At 46.2% G+C, this 26,087-nt stretch overlaps 1 protein-coding gene across 1 annotated transcript in view; it reads right to left on the minus strand.

The window, feature by feature from the left end:
• FLT4 (fms related receptor tyrosine kinase 4) overlaps positions 1–26,087 on the minus strand; it is a 354,573-nt gene that overhangs the window by 162,301 nt on the left and 166,185 nt on the right. The gene's annotated exons all lie outside the window — the stretch shown is intronic.

Here is a 26,087-nt window from a genome sequence, read left to right on the forward strand (position 1 = left end):
TGAACTAGAAAGCACAGGAGATATTAACCCTAGCTAGTCAGGATAAAACCCACAGTAGCAAAGGTGTGCTGGCAGAGACATGACAGTGTGCTGGCAGTAACATGACAGCTGACTTGATTGTTAGGGTGGCAATGACTACAGCATATAAAGTAGCCATACCATGTGACCCAGAGTCAGAATTAGTTTGGAAGTGGAGACTCATACACGCAAGTCTGTGTAAGGATTTTACCTTCCTGGATACCTTTTTTAACTAAACAAGTATGACATTTCAAAAAAAAATTCTCATATGTAACGCTGAACTTATTAAAAATGAGAATGAGAATTATTTTTGCCTTCAACCTGATCAACACAGTAGGATTATAGGTTGGACATGATAAATCTGAGTGCTCTTTAAACCTTATCAACTACATTGCTATGTAGCAGAAAATGCACAACCACTCTTCACTAGAAATTGTTCGTCCTACCTCCAGTTCCTATTTTGATATAATGAAAGGACCATCTCTGTGTGCAACTCTCTTACCAGACACATGGCATCTCTGAGAGTTAAATAGCTGAGTGCATTGCTTCAGAAGGTGCAAGAATGCCACATAGCAATATGGGACTGGATGTTCCCAAAATTTCTGGTCAGTTAGGTAACAAAATATCAGTCTTTGAGTGTTTGTGCCAGCTTCCAGGCATTGAACATTTGGGAGCTGTCAAATAAAGAGGTGATTAGGTCCATTCGGCATATTGTAATGTGCCTCCCCAGAGTTCCAATGCACTAAAATGTATAAATTTATTTACGTAAAGGGGTTGTCTTATTTAACACCCCCCTTTTTGTAATTAAAATGAGTTTTCCGCTAATTCACTATTGATGATCTAACCTCAGAATAGGTCCACCGCTTGGGATCCCTGTCAATTGTCTGATCTTTGAGCCCACTGTCTGTGCAGCCAAGCCAGACGTCCACATTGGTGTTGGAGCCGTAGTGTAATGAAAGGCATCGCTCCCATAGATTTCAATGGGAGCAATGCCTTCTATTACACTTCTAGCTTTGAGCCCATTGTGGACATCTGGCTTGGCAGCACTGTCAGCGGGCTAAAGGATCAAGCAATCGGTAGCAGTGGACCCCTTTAAGCAGGTCTGTTGATCTAGGTCCAGTTTCTGGAACTCTCAGTGATCAGCTGTAATCGCTGTGGGAAGATACTACTTGCCATACATTCGATTTGCAGGACAAATGGTAGTAATGAGCCGGATCTCTCTGTATATAACCTAAATGTATGTTCCCATAGCCTTAAAGGAGTTTTCAAGTTTTGTAACTGCTGATGGTCTATCCAAAGGATTGGTCATAAATAGTAGATTGGCTAAGGTCCACCACCTTGGACCCCTGTTGGTCAGCTGTTTACTGGGCTGGTGCTCTACTGTACGGTGCTGATGTCTTGTTGGAAATACACAGCTCCATGCATGCTGTTCTCATTTACGGCAATGGAAACTTTGTCTGCAATGCCATTCCAGCCCACTGCAGCAGGAACAGTGTGTTTCTAGCATCACTAGAGCACTTTGTACATGAGAGAACCAGCACAGCCGATGGGAGAGGATTCCAGGTGATGGATTCCAAGTAATCATTTGCTTGCAGGGCTGGTGCTTTAGTGCATGGTGTAAATTTGTTAGAAACATACAGTTTCTTGCACACAATTCCCATTCACTTTAGTAGGAACTTGGTCTGCAATACCATTCCAAGTCAGTGCAGGAGGAATGGAGCTGTAGGTTTCCGGTAATACATTACCTCTATACACTAGAGCACCAGTGAAGTAAACAGCTGATCAGCAGGGGTTCCAGATGGTGGACCCTAGCTGATCTACTATTGATGACCTTTCCTAAGGATTGGCCATCAATAGTGGAAATGTGGAAACCCCTGTAATTTGCACAATACCAACTTTAATTAATCAAATTTTGTACTTAATTCTAATTAAAATATTTATGGCTGAGGGCTAAAAATTGCATAACTAGAGTGAAGTAGTTATAGGGAATAGAATCATAAAAAGCCATTCACTGAGTTCATACCTAATTCTCTGACTTGATGAGTTCCGAAAAGGCAACTTTTCAATACTCAGTGTAACCAGCATTATATTTCCAAAGAAAACTGGGAATGGTTTCAAATTCAATTCATTACAGAGTTGGAAAAACAGTACCCTCCACCTTGGATCTTGGACAGGCATAAGTGATTAGTGAAGTATTTTTTCTTTCCTTTTTCTTGTCTCAGAGATATTAAGTCCTAGGGCTAGGATCAAGAATCAATTAGCAAAGAATGAGTCTACCAAAAAACAATTGGTGCACCTGAAGTTCATGTTTTCCTAAAGTCCCTACAATTCCGGAAAGTATTTCTTGTAATTTTTTATTATATATAGCTACAAGGGAAAGTAAGTGAACCCTTTGGAATAACCTAGATTTCTGCACGGATATTAATACAATGTGGTCTGATTGGTACATTGAGTAATTATCCACAGCACAAGTAAAAAAAGTAAATGAACCTATGTGTTTGGGCTCGTTCACACAAGCATTGTTTTAGCGCAGTATAGGCGCCCGAAAAGATCACGGCAATACTGCACAAAAAATAGCATGAACCGGCAATTTTCAACTATTAAGTCTCGAGCTTAATTAGCAGTGAAATTGTTGTTCATATGATTGGGAGCTGCGTATTGCATGTCATCCAACTCCCATGGGCGTCTGTGGAAACTCATGTGCAGAACGCACTAAAAATAGGTTATGTCCTATTTTTTCTCACAGAACAGACATTAGATGCGAGCTTTGCACATGTATGTTCTATCTTTGTTAGGTGTAAGCTTTTTGCGTGTCTAAAATTTTTTCATGGGATCGCTTCTATAAGAAACTATTGATTCTATTAGACGTTAGCGCTGAAACCACCCTCGTGTGAACAAAACCTTAATGACTTCTCTGAGAGTTAATTGACAAAAAGTGTTTTAATTAGGGAGATAAGATTAGAATTGTGGGTTCAGAGTGGCTTTGACAATTAAATAAAGGCACACAAAGCCTGGTTACTGATAAATTGTTCTTCTCAAGAAAGAATGGTTTGAATAATCCATGCCTGAATACAAACAACCTTCAGAAGACATTATATGGATGAATGAATCTGGAAAAGGCTACAACGGCATTGTTAAAGACCTCAGTGTACATCAATCCATGGTTAGACACATGGAGAAAATAGATGGACAGATGGAGAAAATTTAGGAGTCTTAATACTCTCCCTACTCTCCCTTACAACTCCATGCATCTCTATTGAACTGCTTGAGATAGCCGATTTCAGCACTCATCTATCTCCCACAGTCCCATAGAGACGAATGGAGTGGAAGCGAGCATGCTCAATTGCCACTTCATTCATTCAGTGGATCAGTAACAGTGGTAGCCTCAGCGGTCAAAGCCCTTCCAATAAGACACTTATCACCTATCCTGTGGGCAGTGAATAAGTTTGAAACTTATTATGAAATTGCCCTAGGAATACTCCGGGTGATACAAAAGACAATTCTAATTGGCAAAGGCAAAAAATACCCCATAGGTAATATTCCCTAAAAAATAATCTTAATACTTGATTATTCAAAAAGACAGAGTCAATATCGAAAAAAATTTAAATTAAAGGCTCAAATGGTGGTACCAAATGAAATGTGACCAGCAGTCATCAATTAGTATCAGGTGTGTAATTGTGCATATGCACACTTAGGCCTTAGTCAGACGGGCGTTTTTTCGCGCGATTTGCGCATGCGTCCGGCGATATTTTAAAACCATTGCTTTGCAATGGTATGGGACACATGAGCGCTTTTTATGCGCTCGTCCGATAAATTATAGAACAGAAATCGCAGATCGCACCTATCTGCGATCTGCGATTCCTGTTCTCTTCTCTATATGCGCTCAATGGGGCCAGCGGCAGCAGCGCCGACCCCATTGAGAACATATAGAAGACAAATCATTCTTCTCTGCCACAGCTGTAACAGCTGTGGCAGAGAAGAACGATGTTTGCCCATTGAATTCAATGGAGCCAGCGAAACAGCCGGCTCCATTGAAAGCAATGGGCTGCCGGCGATCGCGGGATGAATTGTCGGGAAGGGCTTAAATATATAAGCCCTTTCCTGCAATTCATCCAGAAATGTGTAAAAATAAAAAATATATATATACTCACCTTGTCCCGGCAGACGGAGTTCAGCGCGGCCGGCCTGCAGTGGGTGTGAGTGGGTGTGAGTCAGAGCTGCCCAATTGGCTCAGTGCTGAGCCTATCAGAGGCAGCTCTCACTCACACCCATTCATGAATGGGTGTGAGTAAGTGCTGCCTCTGATTGGCTCAGCGCTGAGCCAATCAGGGGCAGCTCTGACTCACACCCACTGCAGGCCGGCCGCGCTGAACTCCGTCTGCCGGGACAAGGTGAGTATATATATATTTTTTATTTTTACACATTTCTGGATGAATTGCAGGGAAGGGCTTATATATTTAAGCCCTTCCCGACAATTCATCCTGCGATCGCCCGCAGCGCATTGCTTTCAATGGAGCCGGCTGTATTGCCGGCTCCATTGAATTCAATGCGCTGGACAGCTCCGGCCCGTTTCTAATGAAACGCGGCTAGGAGCAGATTTTTCGGTCGATTTTTTTTTTGGCCCCGGTCACGCGATTTGCGGATGTGCATCCGTCATGCGATCCGCAAATCGTGCGAAAAAACGGCCGTGTGACTAAGGCCTAAAACATAGGCCTGGATGGCCAACTTTAGAAATGAATGTAGAAATGAATAAATCAGCACAACGAAAACCCTATTAAAATCTAATCTATAGCCACCCTTACATGTTTCCCCTTGCGGCGTCCTCAGGGGGAACAACAACCAGGGCTATAGTGAGCCAAGCGCTGAACTGAGAACTCTTAAAAAGAAGAGAGGTGTAACATTCTTTTGAGTAGCCAATTTGGACCAGAGACAAGACAGCAGCAAATAATGATGTGAGAAAATCTTGACAGACAGTGAATGGTGCTATAGTTTGACCAATCTAATATCAATGGCTTCACCAATCATAGTATGCTGAAAGAGCATGTCTAGTGCGGCATAGGCGTGGCTGTCTCAATAGAGCGTGTGCAGACACTTAGAAAATAATTGAATTTTGTCCACATCAACTTAAATTCTACCTGCATCAACTGAGCATGCCCAAGGACTTAGAAAAATGATTGAGTGCTGTCCGCAGCAACTGAGCATGCCCTGCATGGGCAAATAGAAAATGTATCAGATTTTATTTGCATCAACTGAGCATGCCTGAACTCTTGGAAAATATAGCAATGTGACTATGTCAATAGATCTTAGAAAGATTGCAATGTTTTATCCACATCACCTGAGCATACTCAAATAAACAACGATAGCAAATAGCACTTTCTCAGATATCACAACTAGAGATGAGCGAGCATACTCGCTAAAGGCAATTGCTCGAGCGAGCATTGCCCTTAGCGAGTACCTGCCCGCTCGAGACAAAAGGTTCGGGTGCCGGCACAGGGAGCGCTGAGTAGCGGCAGTCAGCAGGGGGGAGAGAGGGAGAGAGAGGGAGAGAGAGATCTCCCCTCCGTTCCTCCCCGCTCTCCCCGCAGCTCCCTGCCCACCCCCGGCACCCGAACCTTTTGTCTCGAGCGGGCAGGTACTCGCTAAGGGCAATGCTCGCTTGAGCAAATGCCCTTAGCGAGTATGCTCGCTCATCACTAATCACAACCTTTGTAATGTTATATTATATAGGCTAAAAAAGGCCATAGAAAGGAATAATATAACATCTAGGTAAACACATGCGCTCTTGAGTGCAGCACACTACAGCTAAAAAAGATATTGTAAACGTAAATATTTTAACAAAATATATTAAATCAATTCATATATAGGAAATTTATATTAGTCAGAAGGATTATATGGAAAATCTTCATTAAGACAAGCAGGGTTCAGGGATTTCAACCTAAAAATCCATCTAGATCCTTACGTCTCAATTTGAGATCCAAATTACCACCACAAGGTTCCAATTGAACCTGACTGAGGCCTATGTTTTTCAAGCAATAAAGGTCACCACCATGGATTCTATTAATATGGCAAGCCACTGATGTATCTTTTTTAGTCCTTTCCTAGCATCACTGCCACTTGGTGGTGTTTACAGTATTTGGATCCTCATTAAATTCAAACATTGATGGCATATCTTATCGGCGGCCGGGCTCAGAGTTCCCCTGTTAGGGGGTGCGGACAGAGGAGAGCCGGACTTTATGCATTACTGGCTGGCGCCCTGACCTAGGCGGGGTTTGGGGTATTTAGCTCTGCAGAGACTGTCACTCCCTGCCAGTGGTTGCTAATTGTTCTCCAGCTAACGCCAACTCAGGTTCCTCGCTCCAGTCCTCTGACCCAGTTTGCCCTGACCTGTTTGTTCTCCCTTTGGATTCTCTTAGTTCTGACTTGGATTGTTGTTATTTTCTGTCTCCTGGTTATTTGGTTTCTCCTGTCCCTGCCCCGGGATTCCTTCAGAGCAGTGTAGGGACCAATGCCCAGTTGTCACCCTGGGGGTTAGCCCAGGGGGGCAAGTAGGTAGGGACAGGGGAGAGGGTTGGTTGTAGGGACTTCCAGTCACTCGTTCCTAACCAGCCCTGACAGTACCAAGATATACTTTTATCACCTATCCTTAGGATGCTTTTCCTACCTGCACTGACATCAGATTTAATGCAGCGATGACTGTGGGTATGCACAGTTGCCATTCCATTCATTTCAATGACTCTTAAACTCGGCTAGCTGTGGCAGTCACACGTACACAGCCAACGCTACATCCAATCTCCTCTTCACTGTGGGAGGTGCAGTAAGCCCATAGTGAGGAGGAAGAGGGACATGCTCCCAATCTCAGAATCAGTGTGTGTGTGTGTGTGTGTGTGGGGGGTGTCTTGGTGGTAAGATCAGACTATTATCACCTACTAGTAAGATCAGACTTTTATCACCTACCCTATGGATAGGTGAAAAAAAGTCTATCTTGGCAAATCCCTTTAGGGATAAGATATATATAATAGCTGAAATGATAGATTATTATTGGCTAAAAGACTATTAGGCATTTGGAAGAAGCACTTGGCCAAAACCCAGTGCTAACAATCCTAACACCTAGAAGTGTAGTAACTAGAGATGAGCGAGCACCAAAATGCTCGGGTGCTCGTTACTCGGGACGAAAATTTCGCGATGCTCGAGGGTTCGTTTCGAATAACAAACCCCATTGAAATCAATGGGTGACCCGAGCATTTTTGTATATCGCCGATGCTCGCTTGATGAGTGTAAGCCTGTCGGCACTGTCGGTTGACAGGCGGGTACGCTTATCCGTGATGATTCCCCCAGCCGCACTAAACACCCTCTCTGACAAGATGCTAGCCGCAGGACAAGCAAGCACCTCCAGGGCATACAGCGCGAGTTCAGGCCACGTGTCCAGCTTCGACACCCAGTAGTTGTAGGGGGCAGAGGCGTCACGGAGGACGGTCGTGCGATCGGCTACGTACTCCTTCACCATCCTTTTACAGTGCTACCGCCAACTCAGCCTTGACTGGGGAGCGGTGACACAGTCTTGCTGGGGAGCCATAAAGCTGGCAAAGGCCTTGGAGAATGTTCCCCTGCCTGCGCTGTACATGCTGCCTGATCTCTGCGCCTCCCCTGCTACCTGGCCCTCGGAACTGCACCTTCTGCCACTAGCGCTGTCGGATGGGAATGTTACCATCAGTTTGTCCGCCAGGGTCCTGTGGTATAGCATCACTCTCGAACCCCTTTCCTCTTCGGATATGAGAGTGGAAAGGTTCTCCTTATACCGTGGGTCGAGCAGTGTGTACACCCAGTAATCCGTAGTGGCCAGAATGCGTGTAACGCGAGGGTCTCGAGAAAGGCATCCTAACATGAAGTCAGCCATGTGTGCCAGGGTACCTGTACGCAACACATGGCTGTCCTCACTAGGAAGATCACTTTCAGGATCCTCCTCCTCCTCCTCCTCCTCCTCCTCCTCAGGCCATACACGCTGAAAGGATGACAGGCAAGCAGCATGGGTACCCTCAGCAGTGGGCCAAGCTGTCTCTTCCCCCTCCTCCTCATGCTCCTCCCCCTCCTCCTCAACGCGCTGAGATATAGACATGAGGGTGCTCTGACTATCCAGCGAAATACTGTCTTCCCCCGCCTCCGTTTCCGAGTGCAAAGCGTCTGCCTTTATGCTTTGCAGGAAACATCTCAAGAGGCATAGTAGAGGAATGGTGACGCTAATGATTGCAGCATCCCCGCTCACCATCTGGGTAGACTCCTCAAAGTTTCCAAGGACCTGGCAGATGTCTGCCAACCAGGCCCACTCTTCTGTAAAGAATTGAGGAGGCTGACTCCCACTACGCCGCCCATGTTGGAGTTGGTATTCCACTATAGCTCTACGCTGCTCATAGAGTCTGGCCAACATGTGGAGCGTAGAGTTCCACCGTGTGGGCACGTTGCACAGCAGTCGGTGCACTGGCAGATTAAACCGATGTTGCAGGGTCCGCAGGGTGGCAGCGTCCGTCTTGGACTTGCGGAAATGTGCGCAGAGCCCGCGCACCTTTTCGAGCAGGTATGACAAGTGTGGGTAGCTTTTCAGAAAGCGCTGAACCACCAAATTAAAGACATGGGCCAGGCATGGCACGTGCGTGAGGCTGCCGAGCTGCAGAGCCGCCACCAGGTTACAGCCGTTGTCACACACGACCATGCCCGGTTGGAGGCTCAGCGGCGAAAGCCAGCGGTCGGTCTGCTCTGTCAGACCCTGAAGCAGTTCGTGGGCCGTGTGCCTCTTCTCTCCTAAGCTGAGTAGTTTTAGCACGGCCTGCTGACGCTTGCCCACCACTGTGCTGCCACGCCACGCGACACCGACTGCTGGCGACGTCCTGCTGCTGCTGACACATCTTGATTGCAGACAGAGGTTGCGTTGGAGGAGGAGGAGGAGGGTGGTTTAGTGGAGGAAGCATACACCGCCGCAGATGCCAGCACCAAGCTGGGGCCCGCAATTCTGGGGGTGGGTAGGACGTGAGCGGTCCCAGGCTCTGACTCTGTCCCAGCCTCCACTAAATTCACCCAATGTGCCGTCAGGGAGATATAGTGGCCCTGCCCGCCTGTGCTTGTCCACGTGTCCGTTGTTAAGTGGACCTTGGCAGTAACCGCGTTGGTGAGGGCGCGTACAATGTTGCAGGAGATGTGGTCGTGCAGGGCTGGGACGGCACATCGGGAAAAGTAGTGGCGACTGGGAACCGAGTAGCGCGGGGCCGCCGCCGCCATCATGCTTTTGAAAGCCTCCGTTTCCACAAGCCTATACGGCAGCATCTCCAGGCTGATCAATTTGGCAATGTGCACGTTTAACGCTTGAGCGTGCGGGTGCGTGGCGGCGTACTTGCGCTTGCGCTCAAACAGTTGCGCTAGCGACGTCTGAACGCTGCGCTGAGAGACATTGCTGGATGGGGCCGAGGACAGCGGAGGTGAGGGTGTGGGTGCAGGCCGGTAGGCACTCGTGCCTGTGTCCTCAGACGGGGGTTGGATCTCAGTGGCAGGTTGGGGCACAGGGGGAGAGTCAGTGGTGCAAACTGGAGGCAGTGAATGGCCTTCGTCCCACCTTGTGGGGTGCTTGGCCATCATATGCCTGCGCATGCTGGTGGTGGTGGCTCCCCAGCTGATCTTGGCGCGACAAACCTTGCACACCACTGTTCGTCAGTCGTCAGGCGTCTCTGTGAAAAACTGCCACACCTTAGAGCACCTTGGCCTCTGCAGGGTGGCATGGCGCGAGGGGGCGCTTTGGGAAACAGTTGGTGGATTATTCGGTCTGGCCCTGCCTCTACCCCTGGCCACCGCACTGGCTCGGCCTGTGCCCACACCCTGACTTGGGCCTCCGCGTCCTCGCCCGCGTCCACATCCTCTAGGCCTACCCCTACCCCTCAGCATGCTGTATTACCAGTAGTGCAGAAACAGAACGCTGTAATTAAATGTGCCGCTTATTGGCCTCTGGTTGGAGGCTGACTTCGCTTACGGAACGCACAGCAGAGCCAGGAAAGAATTTTGTGCAAGCCTGCTGTAACACTTAGCTGGCTGCGTATGAATTAGGACAACTACCCCCAGCAGAGACCCAGTACACTGAGGACGGTCACACGCAGCCCAAATAGATTTTTTTTCCCAAATGTTTTTGGAAAGGCCCACTGCCTATATACACTAAATATGTCTTCTGTCCCTGCCTCACCACTACTGTCCCTGCACTATGTAAAATTACTGCAGACTGTTTCACTGTGGACAGGAATACAGCGGTGATGTAACAGGCAACACAGCCAGGAAAAAATTTTGTGCAAGCCTGCTGTAACACTTAGCTGGCTGCGTATGAATTAGGACAACTACCCCCAGCAGAGACCCAGTACACTGAGGATGGTCACACGCAGCCCAAATAGATTTTTTTTCCCAAATGTTTTTGGAAAGGCCCACTGCCTATATACACTAAATATGTCTTCTGTCCCTGCCTCACCACTACTGGCCCTGCACTATGTAAAATTACTGCAGACTGTTTCACTGTGGACAGGAATACAGCGGTGATGTAACAGGCAACACAGCCAGGAAATAATTTTGCGCAAGCCTGCTGTAACACTTAGCTGGCTGCGTATGAATTAGGACAACTACCCCCAGCAGAGACCCAGTACACTGAGGACGGTCACACGCAGCCCAAATAGATTTTTTTTCCCAAATGTTTTTGGAAAGGCCCACTGCCTATATACACTAAATATGTCTTCTGTCCCTGCCTCACCACTACTGGCCCTGCACTATGTAAAATTACTGCAGACAGTTTCACTGTGGACAGGAATACAGCGGTGATGTAACAGGCAACACAGCCAGGAAAGAATTTTGCGCAAGCCTGCTGTAACACTTAGCTGGCTGTGTATGAATTAGGACAACTACACCCAGCAGAGACCCAATACACTGAGGACGGTCACACGCAGCCCAAATAGATTTTTTTTCCCAAATGTTTTTGGAAAGGCCCACTGCCTATATACACTAAATATGTCTTCTGTCCCTGCCTCACCACTACTGGCCCTGTACAATGTAAAATTACTGCAGGACGCAATGCTCTGCACGGCCGATATACAAAAAAAAAAAAAGTGCAACACTGCAAAAAGCAGCCTCCACACTACTGCACACGGTTAGATGTGGCCCTAAGAAGGACCATTGGGGTTCTTGAAGCCTAAAATAACTCCTAACACTCTCCCTATAGCAACTCCAGCAAGACAGCACTTTCCCTGAACTATGTCAGAATGCATCTGTGGCGAGCCGCGGGAGGGGCCGATTTATATACTCGGGTGACACCTGATCTCGCCAGCCACTCACTGCAGGGGGGTGGTATAGGGCTTGAACGTCGCAGTGGGAAGTTGTAATGCCTTCCCTGTCTTTCTATTGGCCAGAAAAGCGCGCTAACGTCTCAGAGATGAAAGTGAAAGTAACTCGAACATCGCGTGGTGCTCGTTTCGAATAACGAGCATCTCGAACACGCTAATACTTGAACGAGTATCAAGCTCGGACGAGTACGTTCGCTCATCTCTAGTAGTAACATAACATAGTTTGTAAGGCCGAATGAAGACAATGTCCATCTATTTAAGCCTGTTTATCCTCCTGTGTTGTTGATCCAGAGGAAGGCAAAAAAAACCCAAGAGCAGAAGCCAATTAGCCCTTTTGGGGGAAAAAATCCTTCCCAACTCCCTAATGGCAATCAGACTATTCCCTGGATCAACCCCTAATAGTTTCTACCTACCTGTATACCCGGATTAACAATTAACCTAAGATTTATAACCTATAATATCCTTCCTCTGCAGAAAGACATCAAGTCCCCTTTTAAACTCTTCTATGGATTTTGCCAACACCACATCCTCAGGCAGAGAGTTCCACAGTCTAACTGCTCTTACAGCAAAGAGCCCTTTTCTATGTTGGTGATGAAACCTGCTTTCCTGTAAACGTAGCGGATGCCCTCTTATTACCGTCATAGTCCTGGGTATAAACAGATCCTGGGAGAGATTCTTGTATTGTCCCCTCACGTATTTATACATAGTTATTTGGTCGCCCCTTAGCCTTCTTTTTTCTAGAGTAAATAATCCCAATTTGGATAGCCTCTCTGGGTATTCCAGTCCAGACATCCCATGTATTAGTTTAGTCGCTCTTCTTTGAACCCCCTCCAGTAATGTTACATCTTTCCTTAGCATCGGTGACTAGAACTGTGCGCAGTATTCCATGTGGGGCCTGACTAGTGCCTTATATAATGGAAGGATAATGTTCTCGTCCTTCGCCCCTATACCTCTTTTAATGCACCCCAAGACTTTATTTGCCTTTGCAGCAGCTGACTGGCATTGGTTACTCCAGTTTAGTCTACAATCCACTAGTACCCCCAGGTCTTTTTCCATATCACTTTTCCCTAGCAGTACCCCATTTAGAGTATATTGGTAACATCCGTTTTTGCTGCCCATGTGCATAACCTTACATTTATCAACATTGAACTTAATTTGCCATTTTTCTGCCCAAGCCCCCAGCTTATCCATGTCCGTTTGTAGCCGTACATTGTCCTCCATTGCATTAATTATATTGTATAATTTTGTGTCATCTGCAAATATTGATATTTTGCTGTGCAGCCCCTCTATCAGGTCGCTGATAAATATATTGAATAGAATGGGGCCTAATACTGAACCCTGTGGCACCCCACTAGCGACTGTGGTCCAATCAGAATACGAACCATTTATTACCACCCTCTGCCTTCTATCATTAAGCCAATTCTTTACCCAATTACACACGTTTTCACCCAATCCGAGCGGTCTCATTATGTATATTAGCCTATTATGAGGCACGGTGTCAAATGCTTTAGAGAAGTCCAGATATACGAGATCAATAGATTCTCCCAGGTCCAGCCTAGAGCTTACTTCATCGTAGAAACTGATTAGATTTGTCTGACATGAGCGACCCTTCATGAACCCATGCTGGTGAGGAGTTATTCCCTTGTTCTCCTTGAGGTACTCATCGATGGAGTCTCTCAGAATCCCCTCGAAAATTTTTCCTGTTATTGAAGTGAGACTTACTGGCCTGCAGTTACCAGGCTCACTTTTGGTCCCCTTTTTGTAAATTGGACCCACAGGTCTTTGCGGGACAAATCTACAATATGGCAGTGTGCATGAGCCCTTGATTTGCTGTTTTACAGACACCTATTAAGTTTGGGCAGCAGCCTCTTGTAGAGGTCATTGTGTATTTTCTGGTGTTCTCTAACCGCACTAAAATTTAAGCCAGTGTTCTGTTTGTTCACATTAGAGATTTGATAGCACCTGCCTTCACCAATAATAACAAAACATCCCGGACCGAGAAAAGTTCAGCAGTGATGCCTTACTTTATTATTGCTCACAGTAATCCACTTGATGTATCCGTGGCCTGATTTATATCACATTTTACTTTGCTGCCATTGTTCTGAACTTGCTCTGATTTGTTAACCCCTTAGTGACGGCCCCATAGTGTTTTTACATCCTGCCTAAGTGGGCTTTAATCCTAGAGGACGTAAAAACATGCATCCTCTAAGGATTAAAGCCCTGCAGGCTGTGGATGTGAGCGCTCCATGCTGTCGGTTCCCGGAGGTAATTCGTGTCTCCTCCCTTTCAGTTTCATCCCATTGCTTCTAGTCTTTCCTTGTGCAAATGAGAATAGGGCTGATCCCTCTGCACTGTGACAGCCCTTCCAGTATTTGTAGACAGCTATTAAGTCTCCTCTCAGCCTGCTTTTTTGAAAGCTAAACATTCCCAGATCCTTTAACCGTTCCTCATAGGACATGATTTGCAGACCGCTTACCATCCTGGCAACTCTTCTCTGAATTTGCCCCAGTTTGTCGATGTCTTTTTTAAATGTCTTTTTTGCAGAAGATGTGTTCACAAGCCTGAAGGGCAGCATTACCATTGCAAGCAGCTTAGCAATGCTTACGTTCAGGCTCTGTACTTGTTGGGGTGGTATTTACTTTTATAATCCCATAGCTGGGGGATGGAGGGCTGGCTGCTAACCTCGGACATGCTGGAATATGGGGCAGATATCAATGTCGGTGAAGGTGGTGGTATTGGTTTAAGTCTGCTCTCAGTTTCTCACTCCTGGCTCAAGTCTGCAGCTCAGTCATCAATTGCGGAGGAGAGGCCTAAAATAGGCGTTCTACTGCCCATACACAAAACTGCCTGTCTGAGCTTTGACGCTACTGAATGAACAGGGCGTGAGGAAGGGGGAGGAGGAAGAGGCAGCTACCGCAGCAGAAACGGGAGCAGGATGAGGTGGGCTCTTTGTCCCCTGGCCCAGGTGGGTTCTCCAAGGCAGTGGGTGGTGGGAGTTCACGCGTCTGTTCATAAACATTGTGCTGAGGTTCTTCATATTCTTGACACGTTTTTAAATGATTACCACAGATCTTACAGATGACCGCTCTCCTGTCACCATGTGGATTCAAAGAATGCCTCGGCTACACAAGTCCTGTGAGCAGACATAGCTGTAGGCCTGATGTTTGTGCTGCTAAGACTCTGGTAGTAGTAACTGATAATGATGGTTCAGCCCTTACGATTGTCTGCAGCAGCCTACTCCCTGTATTAGCATGGTGCTGCCCCGCAACATCCACCTCTTCCTCCTATCCATGTGAGCTGCAATCTTGACTCACCCTGTCTATCCATGTTGAGTCAAGCACCTCATCATCTTCCACCTCCTCTTCCTGTTAGTCTTCCTCCTCCTCCTGAGTCTTAAGGTCTTTGTCACAGGAGCTGGCCCCTCCATTTCCACATCCCCCTAACTACACATTGCCTTTGGAAGGGCTGGCCACGTGCACTCATCCATCCTCATATTCTTCTTTGCAGGAAAAAAAAATGGTTGGGTATCAATGAGGCGGAATGCTTATAGCCAACTGGTGCAGTCTGATTGCTGTGTGCTTGCGTCTGGGGGGGAAGAGGAGGTGGTGATACTTGGGGCATGCAGTGTCATTTACTCTATGATCTGTTCTGTGTGCTGCAGATTTAAACGCATGCGTAGAACCACTTCTAAGGAATGGCAGTGAGCTTGGCTCGCCTCCTGCAGAATGTGGAGCTGTTCCTTCAGTGCCGCTTGAAGTGCTTACTTGACCCCTCCTCTACTACCACCAACACTTCCCCTACCCCTTGTTTTCTTCATGTTTTATTTTTCTTTAATTAGGTTTACTGTTTAGTGCAGCTTTATGTAACTTATCAGCTAACTTTGTTGTTTGCAGAAAACCACTGCTAGCTGCATGAGGCCTGCAAATAATCTGTAGTGGCTGGACTGGCAACTATTTGCTGTTTTTCTGTTTGATTTTCTTTTTGTTTTATATTAACACAAAATACCACCGCCAACTTAATATGCCGAAATCCCTGGGAGGCACAATATGTGAGAACACAAGGCCAGAGAGTGTAGCTTGTACTGTTGTGAGCTGTCTCCATACCGCACTGCTAACTGCATAAGGCCCGCAAATAATTTGTAGTGGCCAGACTGACGACTTTCAACAATGTCTGAGGCCACGAACAGAAAACTGAAGTATTCCACATGCCAAAGCACAGTTTGTCTGTCTACTTTGCTGCTATATACATTGACAGCATCAGAAATATACCCTCTCCCAATGTACAGACCACATTTCATATGGGCATATAAATGTGCTGTAGCGTTTAAATCTGCTCCCTCCAATAAAACCCTGTTTAATTTCTGTGATGGTATACAAGCTTTCACACCCAGCAGCAATATATCCTCTGTAGAATATTTGGCCGTAACAACAGGCCATGTGTTATATAGGCATGTAAACGTGATGGTGATGCAGCTTCTCTGTCCTGTGGGCATTCTTCGAGGATGAGAGGCAGCATCATGAACAGGACATAACAACGGTTAGAGACTGAGCTGTTTTCAATACTTAAAATGGTGACATTCACGTTCTAAGAATAGAGTATAATCATCTATTTTATTTACTGGCGTGAAATGAAACACATCGGCATTCGTCGTCAGTTGAGTGAGACATGCAGTGAAGGTGTCATGAATGTGAAAAATGTGCATTCAGGGGTGTAACAGTTTTAAGAAGGTCAGATGTCATGTGAGAGTTAATCAAAAGGAGCCTTGGCCATGCACCACGCAGTCCAACAACAGGATGACGTGAGCGGAGAAAGTGATTATGGAGGACCATCGATTGACTATGGAAGAAATTGCCTGCAGAGTCAGTATTTCTGTAGGATCTGTGCACACATCCTGCGTGAAGACCTTAGGATGCGGAAAGTTTCCTATAGATGGGTGGGTGAACCCATCAAAACAACACTCCTGCTTATTTGGTGGCCCACATTCAGGGGTTTCTTCCGGACAACAACTTTGAAGTGGTTCCTCATGTTCCCTACTTATCTGATCTTGCACCTAGCAATTTTTGGCTTTTTCCCACAATGAAGGACTCTCTCCATGGTTGCACGTTTTCTCAGTCGTGCCACTCTTGTATCAATGCTTTTTCAGTGGGAAAACTGACCCCTGCAGAAGCGTTTGCAATGGCCATGCAATCATGGCATCGACATTGTGAAAATTGTGTACGTCAAGAGGAAGATTATGTTGAGAAAGGACAGCATCAGAACCAAGCTCATAGCATTAATACATTAGCAGAAAAAAGCTCAGTACATAAGATACTTTCTGTTGTAAGTAGTTCTTTAGAAAAAATATGGAGACCTTAGAACGTGAATGCACCTCTTAATTGGAAATGACTGTTTGTGCGTGCTACATCTCAGCTGGGAATAGTTCCTCAGTGGTCAGACCTACTCCAATCACACTTTTAGAGTTTATTCAGTGGTTTGTCTGAAAATCCTTCTAAGATTCATTGAAGAAGCTAAAGTAACATTTCTTGAATATCCTTTATGGGAATGAATGAAATCCCAGAGATAATTACTGCATTCCTGCGCTGTAGTCTTAGTGGGGTGTGTTACTCTTCAGTTTGTGGTGGAGTTGGCCTGGATGAACCATGCAGTCTTCAGCTTTTTTGCTTTTGTTTGCTCATTAAAATATTTTGTATAGACATTTTTTGGTGTTATATAATTTACAGGAGAAGATATATAATCTGCTGTAAACATACAGGCACAGGTGGAAACCATTTATATCATGCGCACATATGAAACATCTGCTGCCAAGCAATGACGCACCCTCAGTAAGTGCAAAATATGGCGAAATGAGCACTGCTCGGGCATTAGATCATATTAACAGTTTGACTTGAAGGGATCTCAATCACATTCTGTAAGACTATGATAGGGGCCAAGAGGGGCTGAAGGAGTTAATATATGTTGCTTAATAAATCCATTTTAGCAAAATGAATATATTGCAAATATTTTGTATGTGAACAGAACTCATGACTATTGAGAAATAGGCTTGTGATTTCTCTCCTAAGTTGTACGTCTGATCTAAATGGAAATCAGGAAGTTCACCATAGCAGATGTTCATAAATGTAGTAAGAGATGGCTTAACCACAAAAGAGAATTATCAGCAATTTCTTAAAGATGTGTTTGTCTGAGTCATATCACACATCTAAAGTTAAATGTCAAGTTATAAGATGTAAAAGTCATGAGTTTGAGATGTATGTAAAATCACGAGTTTTTCCTTGTTTAGCCACGAGGGGGGACTGGCTATAAAAGCCAAGAGATACAGACAATAAAATAGAGTTCATTGCTTCACCATATACCGTGTGTAATGGTCAATGCTTTGCCTCTCAAAAGATCGCTCAATCTGATACCTAGGTCAATTTGGAACCGGACAACATCACTGACCAGTCTGTTTGTGCAAACTAACCCTCGACAGTTTTTGGCGCCCAACGTGGGGCGGGGCTTATCTTTACGGGACATCGCAACCAGTAGACTGAAACAAACTCCTGGCCCGTTGACGTGGATACTGGATCCTGAGACCCCAGACTGAAAACACCGGTGTAGAGGTAAGAGCTTATCTTACTATTATACAGTCTGGATTCTTTAGATCTGTGTGTCTCTAACGGACTAGAGGTTGGTTGTTGCCTGTTTCCTATATTTTCTGCCCCGTCCATATTTTAGAGTGAATAAGTTCATTTAACTGTCCTAGACGGAAGAACTCACTCATTGGGACTTAAAGAGTCATGTTGTCTGTATTGGAGATTGAAATAATTGTTATTGTTATAGTCTCATTTCTGGCAGTCATATTGTTACTCTGGATCTGTTATAATATTACTAAAAGTTCCCTAAGAGGCGAAGTCTGGTCTCCCCTGAATCCTAGTGTTTGAAGTTGACCACGTTTTAGTTCTGTAAATCTATTCCGGGACAGGGAACTGTGTGTTCCCAGATAGTCTCAGTGATTATCTTAGTTTACTGTGTGAAATATACGTCCTGTATACTTAGTGAAGAATAGTTGGAAGTGGTCAAGATGGGTTCTGAACAATCTAAGATATATCAGACTCCTATTGAAATAATTAAAGATAGAGAAGGGGAGGACATTTGCAGACAAGCCTATAAAGTTTACAAACGTATAGGCCTCAAGAAGGCGGGAACATTCAATTATGAATTTTGGTCACAATATGAGGATAAGCATAGAAAGGAAATAAGAAATAAGGGTTTGGAAAAGGGCATGAAGGCCATCCTGGACTGCTCTAAAACAGCAGAAGACGAACACTGGGACTCCGAGTCCCGAGGCGAGGGCATTTTAGTTTATTGTCCTATGGCCCGGCCACCAATAGACGTTCCCATGGAAACCCCTACGGTTCCATTAGTCCCTCCTGTCGTCCCGGCCGCTCCACCAATGTCTCCAAATAATCCCTTTAATTCTCTGTATCCCAATTTGCCGCCCCTGCCTCCTACGTATCCACAGGCTACTGCCCAGATGGATACACCTCCCTACAGCCCTCAATCAGGATCCCCGGGCCCTGAAGTAAATAGAGGTCCGGCTTGGGACTGTCCACGTTGTGGTCAACAGAATGCCTGTTTTAGAGAACTCTGTACGGTATGTGGGACTCCACGTTCCAGGGATCAGTGTAGACAACCGGTTCCCTTGTTCCCCGTTACAACCTCCACTACCCATTATAGAGAACCAAACAGACCGAGTCCACCATTGGGCACGGTCAGACAAGAGGACACCGACAGACCATTGTCTTCTAATGACAGACCCACGGACGCACATAGACCAACTCCCGGGTCTACAGTCACTACATGGCGACCCTGGAGCGCCACAGACCAGATGGCACTGTGTCAGCAACTGCCCGATCCCCAGACAGAGCCAGCAGCTTTCCATAGAAAGTTGGAAGTCATACAGAAAAACTACTCTGCCACTTGGACAGATATGGAATGTCTTATGAATGTAAAATGTCCTCTGGGCCTTTACAATAGTATTGCTCAATTTTGTGGTCTTGAAGATCGCTCAGATGACCCCCAGACATTACTTAGTGGTACTCAATATGTGGACAAGGTTAAAGCCTGGTTTAAGGACAAAGCCCAAGAGAGACGTACAGCCCTAACCCAGTGTAGACAGAACAAGGGCGAGTCTATTGAATGTTACTTTGGCCGTTTAGAGGAAGTAGGCAGAGATCTGGGCTTATATGACTGTCCAAAAGCAATACGTAATGCTGCTTTTTGTGAAGCCTTTATGCAAGGAATAGATAAGCGCCTGTCTGACCGCGTTAAAGCATGTACCCCCGATTGGCGACAGGCCAAACCGCGTGATCTATATAAGAAAGCTGTAGGATTTGTCATGGACACAGAAGACCACGCAAAGGGTGTTATGGTTAAACATTACACCATGGAGGGGGACACAGCCCGACTTAACGACCCCAGGCGGGAGACCCGTAAGTGTTATAACTGCGGGAAGACTGGACACTTGGCCCGTAATTGTAGGGCCCCTAAACGCCCTAGACAGAACATGTCAGACGAAAGGGGGCAACAGGGAAGTACGGCCAATACCACATCATCCCGCCCACAGGGAAACAACGGGTATACCAATTACCAATGAAGGTCTGGCACTCCTTCCCCCGTGTCCCTTATAGTTACTGACGCACGTGGGCCACAAATTTTTCAGCCTCTAAAAATCCAGGGGAAGGAGGTGCCCTTTTTAATTGACACAGAGGCCACTAAATCATGTGTCAGTACCTCACAAGTCAATGACCTTAGTATTCCCCTCTCAGACTCCATAGCCATAGCCGTTGGAGTGTCCGGTGAACCAACACCCATGCGTGAGACCGAGCCCATAGAAGTCTCCTTTCAAGGGTCACGAGTCCTCACTCGCTTCCTGGTGTCACCCGCTGGGGATTGCATCATGGGAACCGATGTGATGGGACCCCTGGGGTGCTGTATTCAGCTCCATCCTTCCGGTGAGGCTCATGTCAGTACCTCTGCGGCCGACCACCAGGTATTCTGTCTCATGGCAGCAGACTTGGTCACTCCGCCTCCTTCTTGTACTGTATATGTGTTGACCCCAGAAGATACACAGGTTCTCTCAGCAGTGCCAGAGACCCTATGGGCAAAAGGGAAGACAGACTTGGGCCATCTCCACGTACCCCCAGTCATGGTATATCTCAAAGATGGGGAAAAAGCCCCCATGATTCGCCAGTATCCCCTAGCCATGGCACAGGAAGACGCAATAGCCTCCACTATTACAGAGTTATGTGCCTTGAATGCTTTAAAACCTTGCGTCTCACCCGCTAACACGCCACTCTTCCCGGTTAAAAAGAAAGGCAAGAAAGGCGAACCTGATACCTACCGGATGGTTCACGATCTAAGAGAAATTAATAAGGTGACCATCCTAGAAACACCTTTGGTCCCCAACCCCTACACTCTGTTGTCCACCATACCCTCCGGAACCTGTTGGTACACTCTGGTCGATTTGGCCAATGCATTTATGTCCGTCCCGCTCCACCCCGATTGCCAGTACCTGTTTGCCTTCACGTTCCGAGGAAAACAGTACTGCTGGACTGTCCTACCACAAGGGGCGCAAAACAGCCCAAATCAATTCACCCGATGTATGATGCTTGTACTTGATGCATGGACGGTCCCACCGGGTGTGGCCCTGCTTCAGTATGTTGATGATCTCCTACTCTGTGCACCGGACAGACCTACCTGCGTTGCGGCCTCACTCAGCCTCCTTTGTTTTCTTGCAGACAGCGGGTGTAAAGCCAGTAAAGACAAATTACAGTTTTGCAAATCTCATGTTGTGTTTCTTGGTCACTGCCTAGGTCCTGGTACAAAACACCTCACGCCAGAACGTACCAAGGTGGTGGAGGACATGCCACTCCCCGCCTCCCATGCTCAGTTGCGGACATTTCTGGGGTTAGTTTCATATTGTCGGCCGTGGATTCGCTCTGCCTCCATGACCATGCAGCCTCTGTACGACTGCCTGAGTTCTAAGCCATTTGCTTTGTCTCCGGAAGCCGAGTCAGCTTTCCATCAGCTGAAAATACAGATCACCAGTGCTCCAGCACTGGGTCTGCCAGACTATGATAAACCCTTCCAGATGTTCGTGACTGAGATGGCGGGACATGCTACTGCCGTCCTCACACAAGAGCATGGTGACAAAAAGCGCCCTGTAGCATACTACAGTGCACATCTTGACGCAGTAGCCAGGGGTTCACCCTCCTGTGTAAGAGCAGTTCTGGCCATACAAGCACTACTTGAGAAAGCTTCTGAGGTGGTCCTAGACTACCCTCTTGTGGTCCTCACGCCCCATGACGTACATGGAATTCTGACACAGGTGAGCCGTAGACATCTGTCTCTTGCTAGACAGGTCAAAATGGAACTTGCAGTACACTCTTCATCCAATGTCTCATTTCAACGTTGCACAACTTTGAATCCGGCCACCTTACTGCCATTAGGTGACACTGATTCAAATGGGGGAGTAAGCACAGGGGATCAACTTTTTGTCAATTCCCTAGGCGAAGAGGAAGCTTTTGACACCGAGCACCAGCATGACTGTGCTGCTCTGATGGAGCAGGAGACAGCTGGATTTGCTCATGTCACAGATAAGCCACTCCTAAACCCCCAACTTGAAATGTTTGTGGATGGATCACGATACCAGAATGAGATGGGCAGATTTGTGACAGGGTTTGCTGTAGTATCAATGAATGAAGTACTGATAGGCCGCGCCTTGCCCCCACATATGTCAGCACAGGAAGCGGAGCTGTGCACTCTGACCGAGGCCTGCAAGTTAGCCCGGGGAGTCACTGCTAATATCTACACGGACTCCAGGTACGCGTTTGGCGTTGCGCATGACTATGGGCCGATTTGGCGCGCGCGGAGCTTCCTAACAGCTCAAGGCAGACCGATAAAGAATAGTGAGGCAGTAAGTAGTTTAATGTCAGCTATCATGCTCCCGAAGCAGGTAGCCATAATAAAGGTAAAGGCACACACCCAAGGGGACTCCTTGGAAAGCAGAGGCAACGAGAAGGCAGACGGAGCAGCTAAGGCTGCAGCCCTGCTGGACTGGAGGGCACCCGTGTGCAGAGTTCAGACCAGGTCCTGCCCAGCGGAGGAGGATCCTGATCCCCCTGCCAAGGACCAGACCCTCTCTGTCCCACCACAGAAGGAGGTGGACCTACTCCCCTCAGGGCAAGAGCAGGAGCGCTGGGCAAGTGCAGGGGCAGTAAAAGGAAATGAAGGTTGGATGATGGGTTCCCGTATGTGTTTACCTGCGGCTGCCTATCCTAGTATGGCCCTTTTGGCTCATGGAAAGGTGCACGCTTCTCGTAATGCCATGGTAGCCCTGGTGGAGAAAATGTGGTACGCTCCGGGATTTGACAGGATGGCAAAGGCATACGTCAAGGCTTGTGAAATCTGTGCACTACACAACCCCGGTCAAGTAGTAAAGACCCCTCGGAAGTGCACTCCGCGACCTTTGTACCCCTTCCAGAGACTACAGATAGATTACATCCAGCTGCCCAGGTCAGGAAGGTATGAGTATGTCCTGGTATGCGTTGACCTCTTTTCTGGGTGGGCTGAGGCCTACGCGGTCCCGAAGGCCACTGCCCAGGCCACTGCAAAAAAACTTGTGTCAGAGTTAGTGTGCAGATTTGGGGTACCAGAGACCATTGAGAGCGACCTGGTACTCACTTCACTGGTGAGGTAATGAAGGAAGTCATGTCCGCCTTAGGAGTAGAGCAGGCGTTCCACACCCCCTATCATCCACAGAGCTCCGGAAAAGTGGAAAGACTCAATGGCACCCTCAAACCTAAGATACAGAAAGCCATGGTTGAAACAGGAAAACCTTGGCCCGAGTGCCTACCTCTGGCCCTCTACTCAGTACGGACCACGCCAAATAGGAAAACAGGACTGTCTCCTTATGAGATTCTCTTTGGCTCCGTGCCTAGGTTAGGACTGTATCACCCACAAGCTCTATCCCTGGGTCATGATAAAGTTACTTCGTTTGTGCAGGACTTATGCCAAAAGCTAAAAATAACGCACGACCTAGTTTTCTCTTCTATTCCAGACCCTGATAGTTTGGAAGGATCCCACTCTCTGAATCCTGGAGATTGGGTGGTGGTAAACAGACACGTCAGAAAGACTTTGGAACCTCGCTTTGACGGACCATACCAAGTACTGTTAACCACTCCCACCTCGGTCAAGCTAGAAGGCAAACCCACTTGGATCCATGCCTCACACTGCAAGAAAGTTCCAACGCCTCAGCACCACGAGGGGGGTGGAGAGTAAGCCCAACCCAGGGTGGGGGAGGGGGATGGCAACCTGGACACCAGCATTGATAGTCTGGATAGGTGTATTATTTACCCTTTGTTTTCTTGGACTACTCTCTTTTCGGGACAATTCCTCATCAACTGTCGATGTAAGAAGAAGATGGACTGTTTGGGCGGAAGGACACCCCAACATGTGGGAATACTTTGCAAAAGACGTACTGAATATCTCCCACATGTGCATGCCCAACCTTCGGAGTGGGGAAGATATTTTACGGACTTGCTTACTGTCTATCCCCACTCCAATAAAGACACTTCGCGATATATATTCAATAGTGCATAACGATAGTGATGTGGAGGAGAGCAATGTTGTTCAGGAAAATACCTTTCTTAATGTATATGAATATTGTCCCCATTGTGATGCGGTCGAACATACACTTTGGTCAAATATGACTCGTTTCCGGGTCAGGAATGTCGCTCCGGCTGAGGTATGCTATAACTTCACGTGTAATAAAGAACATATGGGAGGTTGTGCGCAGAGAACCAGGGTGACTAGTGATTCCCAGAGACTCTGTAATCGCACAGTCCAGCAATGTAGAAAGGTACATACTCCTATGCTCTGTAACCACACAGTCCGAAGCCCCAGCCATTTTAGGCACGTCAAATTACCATTAGGCTGGGTCCTGTCCTGCGGTAACCTGACTTACACATATATTCCAGCTAACCTGACCGGAGGTCCCTGCTCCCTAGCTAGATTAAGTATACTAATGTACCAAAAACCTAGCAGCCCACAACTCACCAACAGACAAAAGAGGGAGGTAGAAGGACTGGATAGCAACTGTGAAGGACCACCCACTCTACTTAGCTACTCAGAACATACGGCGGTTCCTTCCAGTCTTGTCACTAGGTAGTGTAGGGTCAGGGTAAGGCGACCTGGACGTGTTCACCATTAGGACTATCTCCAGGAGGGACATTGGTGTGGGTGAAGATTAGGGAGTCCCACGCCGTGCGTACCTGTGCACGCTACTAGTATTGTAACATCATACTAGAGACGCCTTATAGGGACTAGTCGACCAATAGGACCTACCTCGACTATGACTTTTCAAAATAGAACTGGACCCTGCGTGTGTCTTCCTGATGTCCAAAATGGGGGAATGATAGGGGCCAAGAGGGGCTGAAGGAGTTAATATATGTTGCTTAATAAATCCATTTTAGCAAAATGAATATATTGCAAATATTTTGTATGTGAACAGAACTCATGACTATTGAGAAATAGGCTTGTGATTTCTCTCCTAAGTTGTACGTCTGATCTAAATGGAAATCAGGAAGTTCACCATAGCAGATGTTCATAAATGTAGTAAGAGATGGCTTAACCACAAAAGAGAATTATCAGCAATTTCTTAAAGATGTGTTTGTCTGAGTCATATATCACACGTCTAAAGTTAAATGTCAAGTTATAAGATGTAAAAGTCATGAGTTTGAGATGTATGTAAAATCACGAGTTTTTCCTTGTTTAGCCACGAGGGGGGACTGGCTATAAAAGCCAAGAGATACAGACAATAAAATAGAGTTCATTGCTTCACCATATACCGTGTGTAATGGTCAATGCTTTGCCTCTCAAAAGATCGCTCAATCTGTTACCTAGGTCAATTTGGAACCGGACAACATCACTGACCAGTCTGTTTGTGCAGACTAACCCTCGACAACTACAAGGCTAAATAGTGATAGTGTGATATTATATGATCTCCAGTGACTATAGGGGGTTGCTGATGTAGAAAGTCTATCCAAACACCAAGGCTCATACAAGAGCAGAGATTTTTTAGTTATTATGCCCCCACTTTCTAAGAGCCATAACTGTTCTATTTTTCAAGAGATATACTGTAGATAGATTGTATTTTTTAAATCTACCATATCATATCAAACTTGAAGACAAAAAGAAAAACAAAACTGCCATTTTTGGCAATTTTATTTTTAACAGTACAGCAAAAATGACATGTTCAGTTCATTCTGTGGGTCAGTACTACCACCTTGATACCAAATATATATATAATTAAAAAAAAGAATTTTATTACATAAATTAAAAATAACAAAAATTGCTTTCTGTCGCTAAATTCTGGCACCCATAGCTTTTTTTTGCTTTATGTCAGCGGAGGGTTTATTTGTTGAGCTGTAGTTTTAATTAGTACAATTTTGAGGTATATAACAGTTTTTAATCACTTTATATTACATTTTTTTTAGAAGTCAGGGTGCCAAAAAATCCTCAGTTATAACATAATGTATTTCTTTCCATACAGTATTCATAAGGCGAAATAAATAGTGCAATATTTTAATGGTTCAAATTTTTATGAACACAGCAAAACCAGTTTTTAAAACTCTTTTTATGGGGAAAAAAGCCCTTTGAATATTATTTTCAACATTT

This window comes from Eleutherodactylus coqui, chromosome 2 (genome assembly GCF_035609145.1).
Source record: "Eleutherodactylus coqui strain aEleCoq1 chromosome 2, aEleCoq1.hap1, whole genome shotgun sequence".
NCBI lineage: Eukaryota > Metazoa > Chordata > Amphibia > Anura > Eleutherodactylidae > Eleutherodactylus > Eleutherodactylus coqui.